Here is a 15,710-nt window from a genome sequence, read left to right as displayed (position 1 = left end):
AGACACCTTGAATACTTTCAGTTTGTACAAAGAAAGATGCTTCCCATTACAGAACTGACCTTGGTGGATCTCAGAATGAACATGGTGGGGGTCATTTATACTGAAAAAGCTTTTGGCCATCAGGATAAATACAAATTAATAGAAAAACCCCTTCTAACAAATTAGGATACTCTGTTGGAGAGTCCTTGTACTGCAAGGTCTGTGCGGTGCCCTGAAAATTAAAATTCCAGTCTGTTACTTATAAGAAGAATCTGCTGCTGGTAAAAAGAGCACTCCTTTTTGTTTCTTCATATGAATTACTGAATCTTAGCTACAATTCTCATTATCTGGCTCCCTTTTCTAAACTCTTGTGCATACCAGCTTGTATTAAATTGTCTTTTTTACTAACTGGGTGTGGTGAAAAAACAGTAGCTAACAAATGTGGTCACTAAAGGTTGTTTTTTATTGTTTGAAGCTGTTAGTTAATTACATCTCAGCTATTTAGGACAGTTGACTTCATGTTAATTCAATTAAATATTTTAAGCAGTGACTTTATTTAAATAATATTTTTCTTTCAGCACAGCTGCCCGTGAGTTTGACAAAATAATTTTACTGCATGGTGAACTTTGCTAGTACAGAGAGAGTAGCTAGACCAGCTAATTTGAGAAAATGCAATATTTATTTTAAGAAATATATTTTTGTTAATATTTTATTTTTCCTGCTGTATACTTTCCTAATTTCATTTGTGATTTATAACAGCTAATATATGTCCTTGGTGCTACATTGTAACAAGACAATATAGTAGCTGATTAAAAATAAAATAAGTGAAATAATTTTAACACTTCTAAACACATGAAAATAAAACATTTATATTACTTATTATTCAGCTATTATATTGCTGGCATTTATTACAAAAAAGGTATTTTACAGAGATTAAAAAAAATTATGAAACTGACCCTTTAAAAATGTACTTTCACAATAAGTAAAAAAAGAAGGCAAGGAAAATGTCAAAAGCTAAAATTTAGTAAGAAAACAAGATTCTGAGTTTTAACTGGCTCCTAGATGTTTTTGAAAAGTGAAGGTGATTGCTGTTCATGCCCCTGTGGGTGTGATCTCGGCTGTCCCTACAGCAGACCCCACTCCCGGCTCATGGGAGCCCTGCCCACCGAGGGAGCTCTGAGCATGGCAATGGCTCTTGCAGCGGGACAGAGCACTTTGCTGCTCGTGCCCTTTGAACACCACTAATGCTGACCAAAATACAGTGAACTCATGGTTCATTGTAGCACAGGAAAGGGGAAAAAAACAAACTTTTTTTTTTCATAAGCTTTAAGTTTTATTTTACAAGCTATTGTTGTTGGAGTAAGGACAAAAATTAAACTTGAAATTTAGTTTTACTTCTTGGAAGTGAATTTTTAATAGAACCTTCTCCATAGGACAAGTTTAGTGCGAGTTCCTAGGTTTATTTCTTTCTGCAAACATGGACTTTTCTTGCCTTGCAAAATATATTTTTTCACCTGTGTGTAACTGCAGGTTATTTAAATAAATTACCTAATTTACATATGCAAAAATATTAAATTAGAAAGTCCCTTATAGTGACAAGTACAGGTGAGTTACAGAGCCCTTTCTTTAGTATTTTTGAAACATATTTGAAATTTTTATAACTCAAGTCCATGTTAAAGAGAAGATGGGTTCTGCAGATTGGTTCAGGTAGAGAACTCAAGGAATTAATATATTTTTACATAGTTTGAAAAGAAGAGCAACAGATCAACCTTTGGTTGGACCTGGTCTCAGAGATCTTTTCTAGCCTTAAAAATTCTGTCATTCTGTGGCTCTCTAAAGTAAAACAAGGTAATTAGAACAATCAATAGAAAAATGCCACAGCTCATCCCTGTTTGTTAAAGAAGCTATTAAAGTTTGAAATGTATTGGACTGTCTTTTAAAAGGATTATTTTGAATTCTGGTTCAGTGAATTTATTTGAGCTTTATTTTAAGTAAATTCTTAAATTTAAATAAAGTTAAATAAAGTTCCTCTAAAGTGTTGCTGAATGGGAACTACTCAACAAGTGTACTATTATTGTTTGTTTGTTTGTTTTTCCTAATCAGAACCTCATTGTTCTTTTAATTGGTGTTACTGTCTGAATGTAATACTTTTCCATTTTCATGAAAAATTAGCATGGGAAGCATCAGCAGAAACCATATTGTTTCTGCATTTCTCAATCAACTTCAGAGCTATTTGCTGAATAATATTTTAAAGAAAATGGGCATTTTTCTAACAAATATTTATTGTGGTTCTTCAATTCTTCGGAAGGCTGCTTTTGCTGGGTTAGTTGACTTAAAGGTTTAGCACATCTCTAGCAATAAACAAGCATGTTGGACATGTTGTTTGATGAACTTCAAAGATTTAAGCACTCAGCTTTAATTACTGATGGTTTTAGCAACAGCACAATAAAGATGGGCTCCTGCTTCACTAAATCAAAGAAATGTGACTGAGGGACTTCTGATCCAATTGTTCTCATTTAGTTCAGCTCTCACAAACGTGGCTGTAAAATATCGTTGTGGCTTGAGTTGACATGAAACGCAATTGACATCAATCAAATACATAAAAAAATTGTGAGAATCAATACATGACACAAACCTGGTAGTTCCAGCTGCTTAATCAACTGCACATATTTGTATTTCGTTTCCCTCCTGCCACTTTTTCGCTCCAAATTCTACTTTATTTTTTTTAAGCTCTTGTCATCTGCAACCTAGTAAAGCTTAGCAGCTGCTGAGATGAAAGGATCAATATTTCCCAATCAGGATGACCTGAAAGACACTATTACTATACAGCATTTAAGTGCTGTTGTTACTAAGTAAAGCTCTGTACCTTTTGGTTGTTCAGTGATAATAACAATCTTTTGTCTGCCTGCTGATACAATTGTGCACACGATGTTGAATAGTTATGATTGTGTGGCTTGTCAGCATTCCAAGGTTTTGCCAGAGACCTGGCTATATGAACTCATTCAGAGAAGCAGGGCAGGTTTAATGGGCAAGTTGGATGAAGCATGAAGCCAGCTGGTGTCAGCTGCCTCTTAACAATTGTAATATGTATCAATCACTCAGCATGGATTTTTTTTATTGGTATATTTTTGATCTTTGAGGTCTTATACCAATAAAACATAATTACTGGGATTTAAAGGGGCAGCATTATTTAGAGGGAGGAGATGAAATAGACCTTGAATGGAAAATCTTCAGCATTGCCACTTCTATTGGCAGGAAGATAATTCAAAGGAAACTGATGGAACAAAAAAGAGCTTCTTCTCATTGGATTCTGCAGAGAGAGAATCCAGTGCATGATTTCAAGGACTGTGGGGTTCAAAAGGATGTACTTTAATTTTTTTTAAAAGCCAGATAACTTTAGGTTAGAAAACTAGTTTAAAATACCCAACAGATTATCTTGGAATTATCAGATTACCAGATCTCTAAGAATACTGTTTAATATAATGGCATAAATTTATTTTTCTGTACTATAAATCTGATATCAATATTGTGTGTCTGATATAGATAGCTTAAGAAAACTTTTGTGTCTAATGTGAGATTGTACAAAAGGTGAAGCAACATCCCAGTGAATCTGAACTGATTATTGTTCCACCATTATTCATATTGACTATGTTGTAATCTATCAAAACAAATGTCAGCCATTTCAAAACAAAAAAATACTTCCTGAAATCTTATCTGAGCCGCATTCATCAAAAATCAGCCACAAACTACCCCATGCACTGTAAAAGGTGTAATTCAGTCCAGGAAAGATGTTCAGAATTTTTATATTGCAGTGTTGAAGGCAAAGAAGAGGAGGAGACAAAAATGTTGTAGCCAATTAGCTAAAATAGTACAATTGGTGCATTCTAAGCTTGATGGGCTCATTAAGCATTAAAACTCCTTGACATTTCCCTGTTGTACTGATAAATAGGAACGAACAGTTTGCATTTTATATTTTACTAAATTGTATGTCTTTTTGGCTTTTTCATCTGTCATGTTTTATATGTTTAATTTTGCATCTATTTCATTAAAAAATTCAGCACTAAAGATTCTTTGCTCTTCTTCTAATTATGTTCCTTTAAAAAACTCCTAGTTTTGTATCAATGATATTGTTTGGTTTTAAAGTGTAATAGTTAATGCTCATTGTTAAATTGCCAAAAGGATATAGACTAATTTAGCATGTTGTGGCTGCTTGGTGAAAATGCCATCATTAGTGATCCATGAGTTGCAAAGAAAAATAGAAAAGGAAGAAGGCCAACAGCCTCCTAAGTACCCCAAATGATTTTTAGAAGTCCATTTTTATTAAAAGAATTTTGAATGGGACCTTTCTTGACATTATTAAATACATTAAAACATCATCTTTAAATGGAATTACAACTGCATTGATTTAATAAATAGGAAAGAACAAAAGGCAGATTGTGAATGAGATAGTGTTAGCCTTTTTATACTACTGAATTTAACCTCAGGACTACCTTTCTGTACTATTCCCAGTTCAGAAAAAATCCACCTGGATTGAATATTAGTGGCATGAACTGATGAAAAAGACCCTCAAGTTTTTTCCTTTTTTTTCCCATTTGCATTCATAACTAATTTGTTCAGAAATCCCCTTTTGAATTTTCAATCATATTCTCTCTCTCTCTTAAAAGCAAAGCTCCTGATAAGTCCTTATTTTCTCTTGGTTTTCGAGGTCAGCATCAGGCCAATAATTACTAACTTCTGTATTGGGTGTAAAGGACAAGGTGGCAGAGGTGGCTGCAGGGTGGCCTCTGAGGAGGAGTTCAGGGGCTGCCCAGTGCCAGACCTTGCAATAGACACAGCAGTTGCCAAAGCCAAGCCCTTTGGAGGAGCTTGTGGCACCACTGTGAAAATGTATTTAAGATAGGACAGAAGAACAGAGGGAAGAGGGACCAGAGGGAACAAACAATGAGATGGAGCACTTGCTCATGGCAGGGCATGCACACCCAAAGGGACTGTGGCTCCTGGGTGAGCCCATGCTGGAGCAGGTGTGGCCCCAAAGAGGCTCTGAGCTATGGACAACTCCAGACCAGAGCAGGTTCATCACGGAGGGGAACTGCACCCTGTGGAGCATAGGAAATGAGTGAGGAGCACAGAACAGCAAAGAGAAAGCTCTGTACACTGACCTTGAGTGCCTGACCACTCATTGCCTCCCTGAAGGGTCTGAGTGTACCCTGCAGAGATAACAAGGCAGGCAGGGAGGGGTCTGGAGCGAGCTAATGAAGTTGAGCCTGCTATTTTCCCTAAGTAAATTTTTGTCTTCTTTGTTTGCCAAAACCCAAATCAATAATCAAATATTTATATTGCTGGCAGTAAATTAATTTGTTCTGACTGTAAGAGAGGTTTACCTTTTGCCACCTTTTTTGACATGTTACAATATTCAGCTAGATGAGTGTGTAGTGTTGCAATAACCAATTTTTTTCTCATCTAGCACAAAAATTATCTTTAAAAATCTTTGTTAATGATAATAATACTCTTTTTACAGTTCTGGCTGTCTAAAGGGACTTACAGTCATGATTAGCATGATTAGCTTTCATGCTGGATAGACCAGAGTAGCCAGTGAAGTGCTGCAGAGCTACAGAGGTTCTGTTCCCACGCTTTATTAGCTGTTCCCATGCTGAGGGCCTTAGGCTGACTTTATATTCCCTGTATTCTACCACATATGATGTAACCAGCTCACACCATTGCTCTCATTCAGGTACATGGAGCAGGCAGAGATTGTTCAGTCCCAACACTTATGTGAGACACTAGCAGAGCTTCCATGAGCACTGTCAGGGTTACTCCTCGTGCACTTTCCAAACCCTCGATACTCCTGCAGCAACATGAGCTCTTGTAAATGACAACAAGGCCCACAGCCATGTTCTGTGTCATCATGAAATGACAGGCTTGTGGGCTGACATGAACTATTCTTTATGAATATGGGGGCAGGTGGCTGAATGAAAGCATTGCAGAATGTTTTTATTCATTGTTTTAGAGGCTTCAATGAGTGTTAAATTATGAGGAAAATTAAAAAACCCCAACAAACTACTTGCTGCATTATTTATTTTGGAGGGGTGTATTTTTTTTTTTGTGCTTTAAAATCTATCATAATGTCTATTACTACTGTTTTGTCTGTGGTGATTTATCACTATGTTCTTTGCATTGTCATAGGCAGATTTGGCACCATTATGTTTAATTATGTAAACATCATTATTTACCATGGTGTTTAAACTTCACATGGTAGAGTTTGGTACTGGGGTCATACCAGTGACACATGGTTGGTACTAAATGCATTCATTTCTGTATAGTCCCCCTCTCCCTCTCCCTCTCCCTCTCCCTCTCCCTCTCCCTCTCCCTCTCCCTCTCCCTCTTCCCTTCCTTCTTCCCCTTAATTTCTCTCTCTCACCCACTCTCCCTGTTTGCCCCCTTTCCCTGGTGCAAAACTTCCACCTTTTACATTATGGTCATTCTATTTATCTCCATCTATTATGCCATCTATTTATCTATTTGGGAAGTTGTCCCAACCTGTCTTACATTCCTTACATTCCACTTAAAAAAAAATATTATTTCAATCACTTAAAGCACATATATATCATTATGTAGTTTCTATATTTTTCTTGGAAAAATTTTCACCATATGCATGTTGAGGAAAGAGGTTGAAAATATTTATCCACCATGGTGTGTATTTAATCATACAATATATTTCCCTTTTTGTAAAGAGGCTGAAAACAGGACCAATCCAGCTCACGGAATGAAATCTATTCTCATGATACTACTAAATTTTGATTCTCCTTCCTCACCATCTCAAACTCAGGTTAATGGACACTCATATTTAGCCAAAAATTCTCTCTTGTAATCATAGAATTGTGAAAAGAAGGCATTTGAATGTGTTTTCTCTGCTTTCCTATTTTACATTAATTTTCCTTGGTGCTGTGTTCTCTTTTTTTACAGTGACTGTATTCATCTGTCATTCTGCTTAAGCAGTCACTCTTTAGGTCTTGATTACCCTTGCTTTGGGCAATGCCTTCTCTCTTAAATAATATGGTGAAAGCAGATCCAGTGAGGCTTACACAATGAGACCTTTGAGGTGCTGCTCGATCCTATCTGGTTTTACTGTGATAAAGATTGGTCTCTCTTTCCACAGGATTCATGATCACAAGCACAGCTGTTATTGTGCTTACAAAAAGTATCCTATGACACAAATACTTAACAATTTTATCAATGCAAGAGATTGGCATTGCTCTTTCTGCTGCTGCTTGATTTACTATTAAGAGGAATGTTTGTTGGTTCCAGGGAATAAAGGCATTTCAATTGGGAGGCTCACTGCAGTCACTCTGGACAAACATTGTATTGCCTCTCAACACACTCTTGATTAATTTTAACAGAAAAAAGCAAAAAGAAATTAAAATTTTCACTGTGTTTCACTGAAATTGCTAATACTCAATATCCATGTGGGCAGGTTGGTTCATGTCCCTCAGTGGAATCTTTGTGACTGTGTGACAGTTCTGGGATCTTCAGGCTGGATTTGTAACTAATAGTGATGGAAACAAGGTAAAGCCCCTCAGGTTTGTCACCTAGCTCAGATTCAAAGCCAACAGCAGTTGTGTGCCTCTCTGAAGCCATTGATTAAACACTCCAAATGCCTCTTAAATGTGTTACACATTATGAATAGTTCTGAAGCTCTCTTATGTGGGTGAACATTTAAATGGGTGAACAGGCCAGACTGACCTTTGCCACAAGTTGGGATGAAGAGTCCCTGTTTGTTTTAGCATCTTCTTTGGGTTTGGAACTGGGGTTGTAAAATCCTCAACTGCTTCACATCAAATCCCTCCTTCTGGGAAGTGTCTGCCTGGCCAGCAGGGGCTCCTCTCTGGGCCTCCCTTGCAGGAGGAGCATGGGAGTTGCCTGTTTGTGCAAAGATACCCAGTCCTTTCCAGAGGTGTTTGCTCCCTTCCTTTGTCTCTTTGTGCACCTATGCAATCCCACTCAGAGTCTAGCTCTTGTGTAATCAGTTTCTGAACAGAAAATGCTCATAATGCCTTAATTTTTTTTTCACTTCTAAACCTTGAAATGAAAAAAAAAATTGCTGTTCAGAAGTGTATTTAACTCAGTTTAGGCTTGTGGTGAAAATCTATTTATTGGAATGGACTCTGAATGGGGTGGCTGAGATTAGCACATTCTTGTAAGTGATTAGTCAGTTTTAATGCTTTGATACTTGAATTTATGGAGTTAAGCCAAGGGATTTATTTTTGCTTGTTTTGTATAGGGAAAGTTTCACAGATCTATATAAACATAATCACTAAGGATTTTTAGCTTCTTTCATGGGGTCATTGACACCAGAAAAAGAAGACAAAAATAAATTTGAAACCAGAAAAAAAAAGGAGATTAGTACAAGTAGGAAGAAAATATTAAATAATTTTTAAAATAGAAATACTGAATAAGGTGAATTCCTAAAATGAAAGAAACTGTACAAATTTTCTTCTGGCACTTTCTGGAAAATATTTTTAAATTATAAAAAGACAGAAACAATAAATTGCACCAGGTTTTTGTGAGAAACTATGAGATTTTCTGATAGGAAAGTTTCCACAGCAGAAATGCAAAGCCAGAGTAGATAGAAATACCAGGGTTTTGTTGTAGGTGAAGTTTATAAACCTGCACATCCATTTCTTTTGTCTTTGCTTTGAGATGCTTGGGCAATATAAATATTGCAGAAATAAAACTTTAATCACAACAGCATACGACTCCACTGATGACACCTGCCATCAGTTCCTTACCTGTGTTATCTCTGCAGTGGCCTTGGCTTTTAAATAGTTCTTTCATTGGAGAGGAAGGAAAGGTCAGCGATCCCTTATTGTTCCACACCACCGAGGGGTTCCGGAGATTGGCAGCCAGCAGAACCTTGCAGGAAAGTGCTGGATAGTGCTGCCAGCACAGGCTTGCATAGATCAGCATTTCATTACAGAAATAGCAAATGACTGATGTATTTTCTGGGTCAAGGTGGAACAAGTTAAATAAGGATACTGACAACTTGAGTAGGGGAAGGTGGCTATTGTGTGCAGTATTCCACCAGCTGTGGATGGACAGTGTAATCCTCTTTTCTTTCATTATATAACAATACTTAAGTATTTCTTCCCTGAAACCTATTGTGTGTTTGGATATACCAGAGGAGCTACAAGTGCTTCTCTTAAAGAATTTTAGATTCTTTATTTAGTCATGATCTAGGTTTAGTCATTATTTAGAGAGAGAGAAAGAAAGCAGTTTAGTAAAAGCTTTAAAACCTTAGCTTTTTCCTCCAAAATGTTCTTTATAATCACAGCATCTCATCTGAGCTGGTAGAATTGAGGGTTTCAGGGATGCAACTTAGGAAACTGAAGCAATCAAGAGGAAGAATGGCTTCTAAGGCAACAGAATGGTGTCTCCAGATCTTTCCGTTTAGAAGGCTCAGAAATAAAGAAAAGCATTGGAAGACCATTGAAAGACTTAAGACAGCTAATTATTTCCTGTCCTCTAATTAACATTCAGTTTTATCTGTTTCTTAGTTGTTTCACTTTCCTGAAAATAAGAAAAATGAAGAAGTTCTGCCATTAAAAAAATCATAAGAACAATTTTTGCTGGTAATTTATCAGTTCTGTGCAATGCCACACAACATTTAAAGTGGATTTTGGCAAAATTTAATGAAAATTATTCCCTTTTCAAAATTACAAATAATTGCCTTTCTTCTATATCCTTTTGCTCCTCCTCTGTAGAAAGAAGCAGATGAGGTTAAAGTAAGATTTGTTTCTTTAGGATAGCTGTTTGGAGATGTACACTTAAAATGTGCACCATTCAGAGAAGGCTGTGTAAATGTGACAGACACAAGTGACAGGAGCTGATCCTTTGCATTTGGAATTCTTCTTTCAAGGCTGTTTTGATGCAGAGCAGGTGGCTTGGCAGATAGAGCTCCACCTGGATAAACCATGGGACATCAAAACAGCCCGTTACCTACTGACATGCAGGAACCACAACAGGAAATTGAGATAAAGTATGAAAATGTTTTGCGACAAATTCAGACAGCTCTTCTGCTAAGGTGGACCAAGGAAAAAGTTATAAATTTCTTATTTGGGTTAATATTGAATGTTCTTAATTTTCTTTTTTTTAATTTTTGTATTTAATTTCTTACATTTATAATCAGTTTTGGATTATCACAAAACCAAACTATGGGCACAAAACTTAGAATATATTTGTGTATTTGTACTTGCAGAGACAGGAGACCTGCAGGTTTTAATTCTGAGGTCAGGATTCTCATCAGGTAAAATCTGGTGAGGTTACGTTATGCAAACTTGGGTCCTCTTGAATAAATGAAAATAAAAATTATTTTTTAAAGTTGAATGTATTTCAAGTTTTAGAAAATCCCATTTTATACTTAGTCTTTACAAAAAATTAGAGTTTTGTCCACAAGACAACTTAGAGTTGTCACCAAGCTGCCAGATAACAAGCTTATATTGTTCAGTAAAATATATTACAATTTTATCTACTTGTACTGTTCAATAAAACATTAGTATCTCAGCATTTTTATTTAACAATAGGCAACCCTAGGCCAGTAATTATGCAACAATTATAATAATAAAAACTGTCCCCTGCTGCTCACCTAGAAACACGAATATATTAAACCAGTACTAACCATCTAAAAGGAAAGCAACAAACTACACTCATTTTTAATGCCCCTGCAGTGCACCATGGGAAGCTAATAATTCACCCTCTAATTAGTATCCCTTCTGCTGCTGTTGGCACAAGGACAGACAAAGAGGCATCCGCTTCATTACAAACTTGCCTTGGTAATCTTTAAATGTCTTTCTTCTCTGCAGGTTGAACGCGTGGAACAGGGGCAAATAGAATGTGCAATTAAAAAAGGTTTGCTGGTATCGCTAGTCTGACCATGCATCCTAAGTCTAATGAGTGCACTAAAAAGTGAAAAAAAAAGCCATTTGAATGGACTCATTCTCTTTTTTGGCTATATTGTAATTTTCCCTTCTTTTCCTTCATTAGTGTCTACATTAAAAGGGAATACACCAATGGGTAAAGATTTGATAACTTCACAGCATACCTGCAATGACAGTGTTGTTTAGACTTTGAGCAATTGGTCAATGTTATAAATCTAATTTAAGAAAAAGTGAATGACAGTAGGCCTTAATTAATGCTTGAGAAGATTAATTGTTTCAAGGGGAGTGTATCAATTTTAATACTTTTCTCTTTTAAATCTGGAATTATTTTGCCACAGGGCACTACAGCTTTGAAATATGCAAAGCATTTCCACATAATTTTTAGTATTGTGGCGCTTATAGTGCTCATACTATTAGAGTGATGTTTCCCTTTAAGTGTCTTGTTTACACATGCACTGTGTATTTGTTGACTAATTTAAGCTTATAGAAAATGTTGCATGCCTGAGGATATTTTCAACTTGCCAATACACAGCTGATTCTAATTATTATAGAGAAATTTTAGTTTTCACAATGGCTTGCTGGTGCTGTCAGAAGCAAGGCCAGCAGTGTACTGGACAGCACTCAGACCTCGTGCTCTGGTTCAAATACGGTTTAAATCAGTTGTGTTATTTGAATTTCATTGCTGTGTAGTGGTCTCTGTGAAGCCCATCAATAGGCTCATAACAAGGCTAAGTGCAATGTTGCCTCTTCTGTTAATTTTGAGGATTGCTTATTGAGTAATCAGAGGACATGCCTCTTCATCCCTATTTAAATCCAGTCCTGCTCTCTGTGAGATTCTACTTGTGTAATCACTAGGAGAGTTGAATATCATGTCACATCCTTATGGACAATCAATAGAAAATTATAAAGCAAAATGACCACAGTAACTAGCTTAAAATTTTACCTTCTATTTTGATATGTATCTGTAATGCTCTCTGAATGAATATGTAATTAAACTTTTTAAAAAAAAAAAAAATGTAGTTTGAAGAAAGTTAGTGGAGCCTCATAATCCTTTCACTTGGATATTACAACTTTAGAGGAGGTGAGTACTGAATTATCAGTATGTAAATTACTCAGTACTAAAAAGGTTCCTTAATTAGTTTTTAGTTTTAATATTAATTAAAAGAGCCACAAGGGAAGTGAAGGAGTGTTGTCTGAAAAACGAAATAGGATCTTCATTTGTTGTTCCCTCCACCTAAAATAAAGATATTCCAGAGGTTTTTATAGGAGGGTAAAAGGACATATGGTACAAGTGATAGAAAAAGAAATTGTTTGCTTCCATTCATATAGTGCTTCACTCCTGATCCCAGTTTGTCCTAATTCAAATGTGCACAAATTAAGAAATGAGAAAAGTTGCTATCTTAGGCTGTGTGTACACATGAAAAGGAAGTCGATGCCATTTTAGATTATTGTAGGATTCACAGTGGGAAATAAAAGATCTGGAGGTTGTCCTGATATAAAATCAAAGAAGAAAAATTTATGGAGAGCTTACAAGTTTTTATCAGTACTGTATCTGTCCAGAAAATAAATGGAGGACCTAATCAAATAGTTCCATAAATATAGGCTTGGCACTAAATTCACTTAAAAATGTCAAAATTGGATTTGGTTGGCACTCAGTCGTAAAAAATTACTTTCTGAAGAGTTATTCTCCATTTCTATTATTGGAGTATCTTGATAAGAAAATAATTGGATATAAATTAGATTATGTTGGTTTAGTGCTTCATGAAGGCACACTTGCAAGAATAAGAATGGAAGCAAAACTAAAATCCTAATGATAGTCTCTTCTAAAACAAACATATATTTGTCATAATGACTAAACCACAGGTCACTTGGTTAATTGTTAGTGACATGGTGGATTTAATGGATCTGGATGTAGCACGAGAACACTTCTATAACTGGCCATTAATCTCAACACCAATGCTTTCTGCCTCAGTCATTATTGCTTATTGATCTGACACACTTGTGCATAACTTCTTCTTATCTTATGAATGGTTTCTCATCCAGTTACATGGTGCATTGCATCAGGGTACTTTGTTTTCCATAAAATAATATATTAAGTCTCTATTTTTTATGGTTGATTAGAAACAGCAATGTCTGGAGTAGCAAAACTCTGTGGTGGACAGACACACAAATGTGTCCTTGACCAGGTCCCAGCTCCCACAAGAAGGAAACCTTTATGAACCAAAAGATTAAGGAATCCATATGCAAAGGTTATTTTTATTGCCATTCCTTTCAACAGAATCATGCCTGGCTTGCTCACCGATGTATTCCCTGTGGAGTCTGTTCCTTGATTTCACTTTCCTAGAAAAGTTTACACTCTGAAAGAGAAAAAAGAAATCTAGACACATCTTCATGGTTTTATATTTTTTAACTCTGTAGAGTCATTTTGTAAGTCCATATATCCTGAGTCTCAGATGAGACCTTCTCTGACATTCTGGCCAAAGGGGAAGTTGTGCTCCATTCATGTTCTGCCTCTTGTGTCACCTTCAACGTTTAATGCAGGGAAATTCTGCTTGATTTTTGTAATGACTGCTGGCAACTTGGGAAATTATTACAATAGTAAATATATTAGAGTTATAAATATTGGTAAATATGTTTGTATAGATTCCAGCTTCATAACAGTGATATTTTAATTATATTACTTTATTTATTTTTTTGGCCTTTATTCTCAGAAATATCACTATTCTGCAGAAATTAATCATGTAAATCAAATTAACATTGATAATTTTTAATCTAGAGACCATGTATTTCTAAGCATTGATCTAGATAAACAGCTTACAGAGGGTTTTAGCTCAAGCCTGGGGTTAAATTTTTTAAATGATTATTGGCTGTTTTCAATTTCTGCTATAAAGACAATATTTTTCTTAAGCATACCACATGTTCTTTGGTGAAAAGTGAGATTTTTCTGAGGGAAAGAAGTAGTCTAGAAGTACTTAATGTCTAAATTGATCACTACTTCCAGGAAATCAATTTTGTTTGTTGCCTGGACATGACAAAGAGAGTTGCTAAGAAGTCCTGAATATTTGTGAGACAATTTTTTTGTGTGCTGCACCATATTTGAAAGGCCATACACAATTATAAAAGGTGTAAAATTGTTCTTGGGAAGGACAGAAGGCAGCAGTGGAATCCATATCATCAGCATTCTAGATTAAGTTTTTAGTACACCTGAGTTCTGCCAGGTTTCCTGCAGTTTTATTTTCTGCCTCCACCAGCTTTAGAACTTGTCTTGTCTATAGTCTTGTGCCCACTAAATCACTGACAGATTTCTCTGGTGGTTTCAATGCAACTGGTTTAGATTCCTACTTTCTACAGTGAAACTAAGAATGAACAAACAAAAAAAGAAAATGGAATAGTAATTAATAAAGCTGATGAAAGATAGAATTGTGACATCATTCTTAAGTAGCTTTTTAATTTCATACTGATTCATTGTCCTTCCATCTCACAGGTCTCAAAAAATAATTTTCTTTGTGGTATGTAACATATACTAGGCACATGAGAAAAGGATACCTAAAAGTATAATTACTATTTCTTGAGGTAACTTTCAGAAGAAAACCTGCAGCAGCAAGGTAACATGATATTATGCTAGCTTTTTATACATTATAGCTCCTAAATTGCTTATATATTTCCAAAAAATCTCTAGGATAAAGCACATATTGGCCTGGTACACAAGAATTAAAAAGCTTAAACCACTGCATTACACGCTGCTGTTTATATTGGTCAAACTTAAAGAGTATAGGGTTGCAGAATATTTAGAACATCTTAGAGTTCTGAAAAAAGAAGAAATACATCCTAAAATTTTATGATGTAAAAATATTTGCCTAATAATGTGTAATTGAATAGTAAGTTTGTCATCACTGTCACATATATTGTCACATATATGGTTGCATTTAAAGGAGTGGAAAAGACCAAATGTAAGTGATGATGAAGGGCTCTTATAGATAGTGACAATTTCAACATGTGAGAAGGTATGGCTTTGTTAAAATTTATTTGTACCTATTTTTGAGCAGTTCTTGTTTGCAACTCTTACTAATAACAAATCATTTAACACACCATGGCCCTTTAGAGGACTACACTGCAAATTACATTTCTTTTCTGAGTTGGGCTGCTGTTACTGGGCTGAATATGCTGTGCATGCACAGGATCGAATGATTATTAATAGTTCTAGTCTTTCCTGGGTTGCTAACTGCACAATAATGAAAATAAAAGCATCATGACCAAGATACAAATCAGATGGAAATATCACCTGTGAACTTCTCATTCTAAATTTGTACAAAGCAATTAAAACCCCCTGTACTTACATATTTCTTTTAGACTGCTCTAATGGTTTGCAGGTAACAAGGTAAGATAGACATTCTGATTAGAAGAGACCAGCACTTCCCAGATCAATAAGAACAGAATGTCCTAATACCTCTGTACTTCTGGATGAGAGATTTTCTTCCACTGACTTTCAGTTTAGAGGTACTCACAGAAATTTATAACTGTAAAATAAGAGGGATTTCCCCCCTCAAATTCTGAAATAAATTTGCCTACAAATATAGTTATCCTGCTATATGTATTGCAGTAAAATTCATGTGTTTCATGTCACATAAGCCCTATGAACTTTTTGGCACACGTATATCCATGTGATAAGCAGGTGAGGTTCTCTGATGTGCAATGGGAAAAGGGATTTTTTTCGTTACTTTAGATATGGTTGGTGGATGAACAAAGGTTAGGAACCCACAGGTTTTAGACAGTGAAACACTGAACAAACTTTCCATTTAG

The 15,710-nt window shown here is 35.7% G+C and overlaps 1 long non-coding RNA gene across 1 annotated transcript; it reads left to right on the top strand.

Moving 5' to 3' along the window:
• Positions 1-7,471: 7,471 nt before the first annotated feature.
• On the top strand, positions 7,472-11,426 carry LOC135279285 (uncharacterized). Its single transcript, XR_010346583.1, has 3 exons — positions 7,472-7,542; positions 10,232-10,289; positions 10,836-11,426. It is a non-coding gene; the product is annotated as an uncharacterized LOC135279285 (long non-coding RNA).
• Positions 11,427-15,710: the final 4,284 nt, after the last annotated feature.

Source organism: Passer domesticus, chromosome 12 (assembly GCF_036417665.1).
Source record: "Passer domesticus isolate bPasDom1 chromosome 12, bPasDom1.hap1, whole genome shotgun sequence".
NCBI classification, from domain to species: Eukaryota; Metazoa; Chordata; class Aves; order Passeriformes; family Passeridae; genus Passer; species Passer domesticus.
Note: the sequence above shows the minus strand (reverse complement) of the source record. Positions and strands in the feature narration are given on the sequence as shown.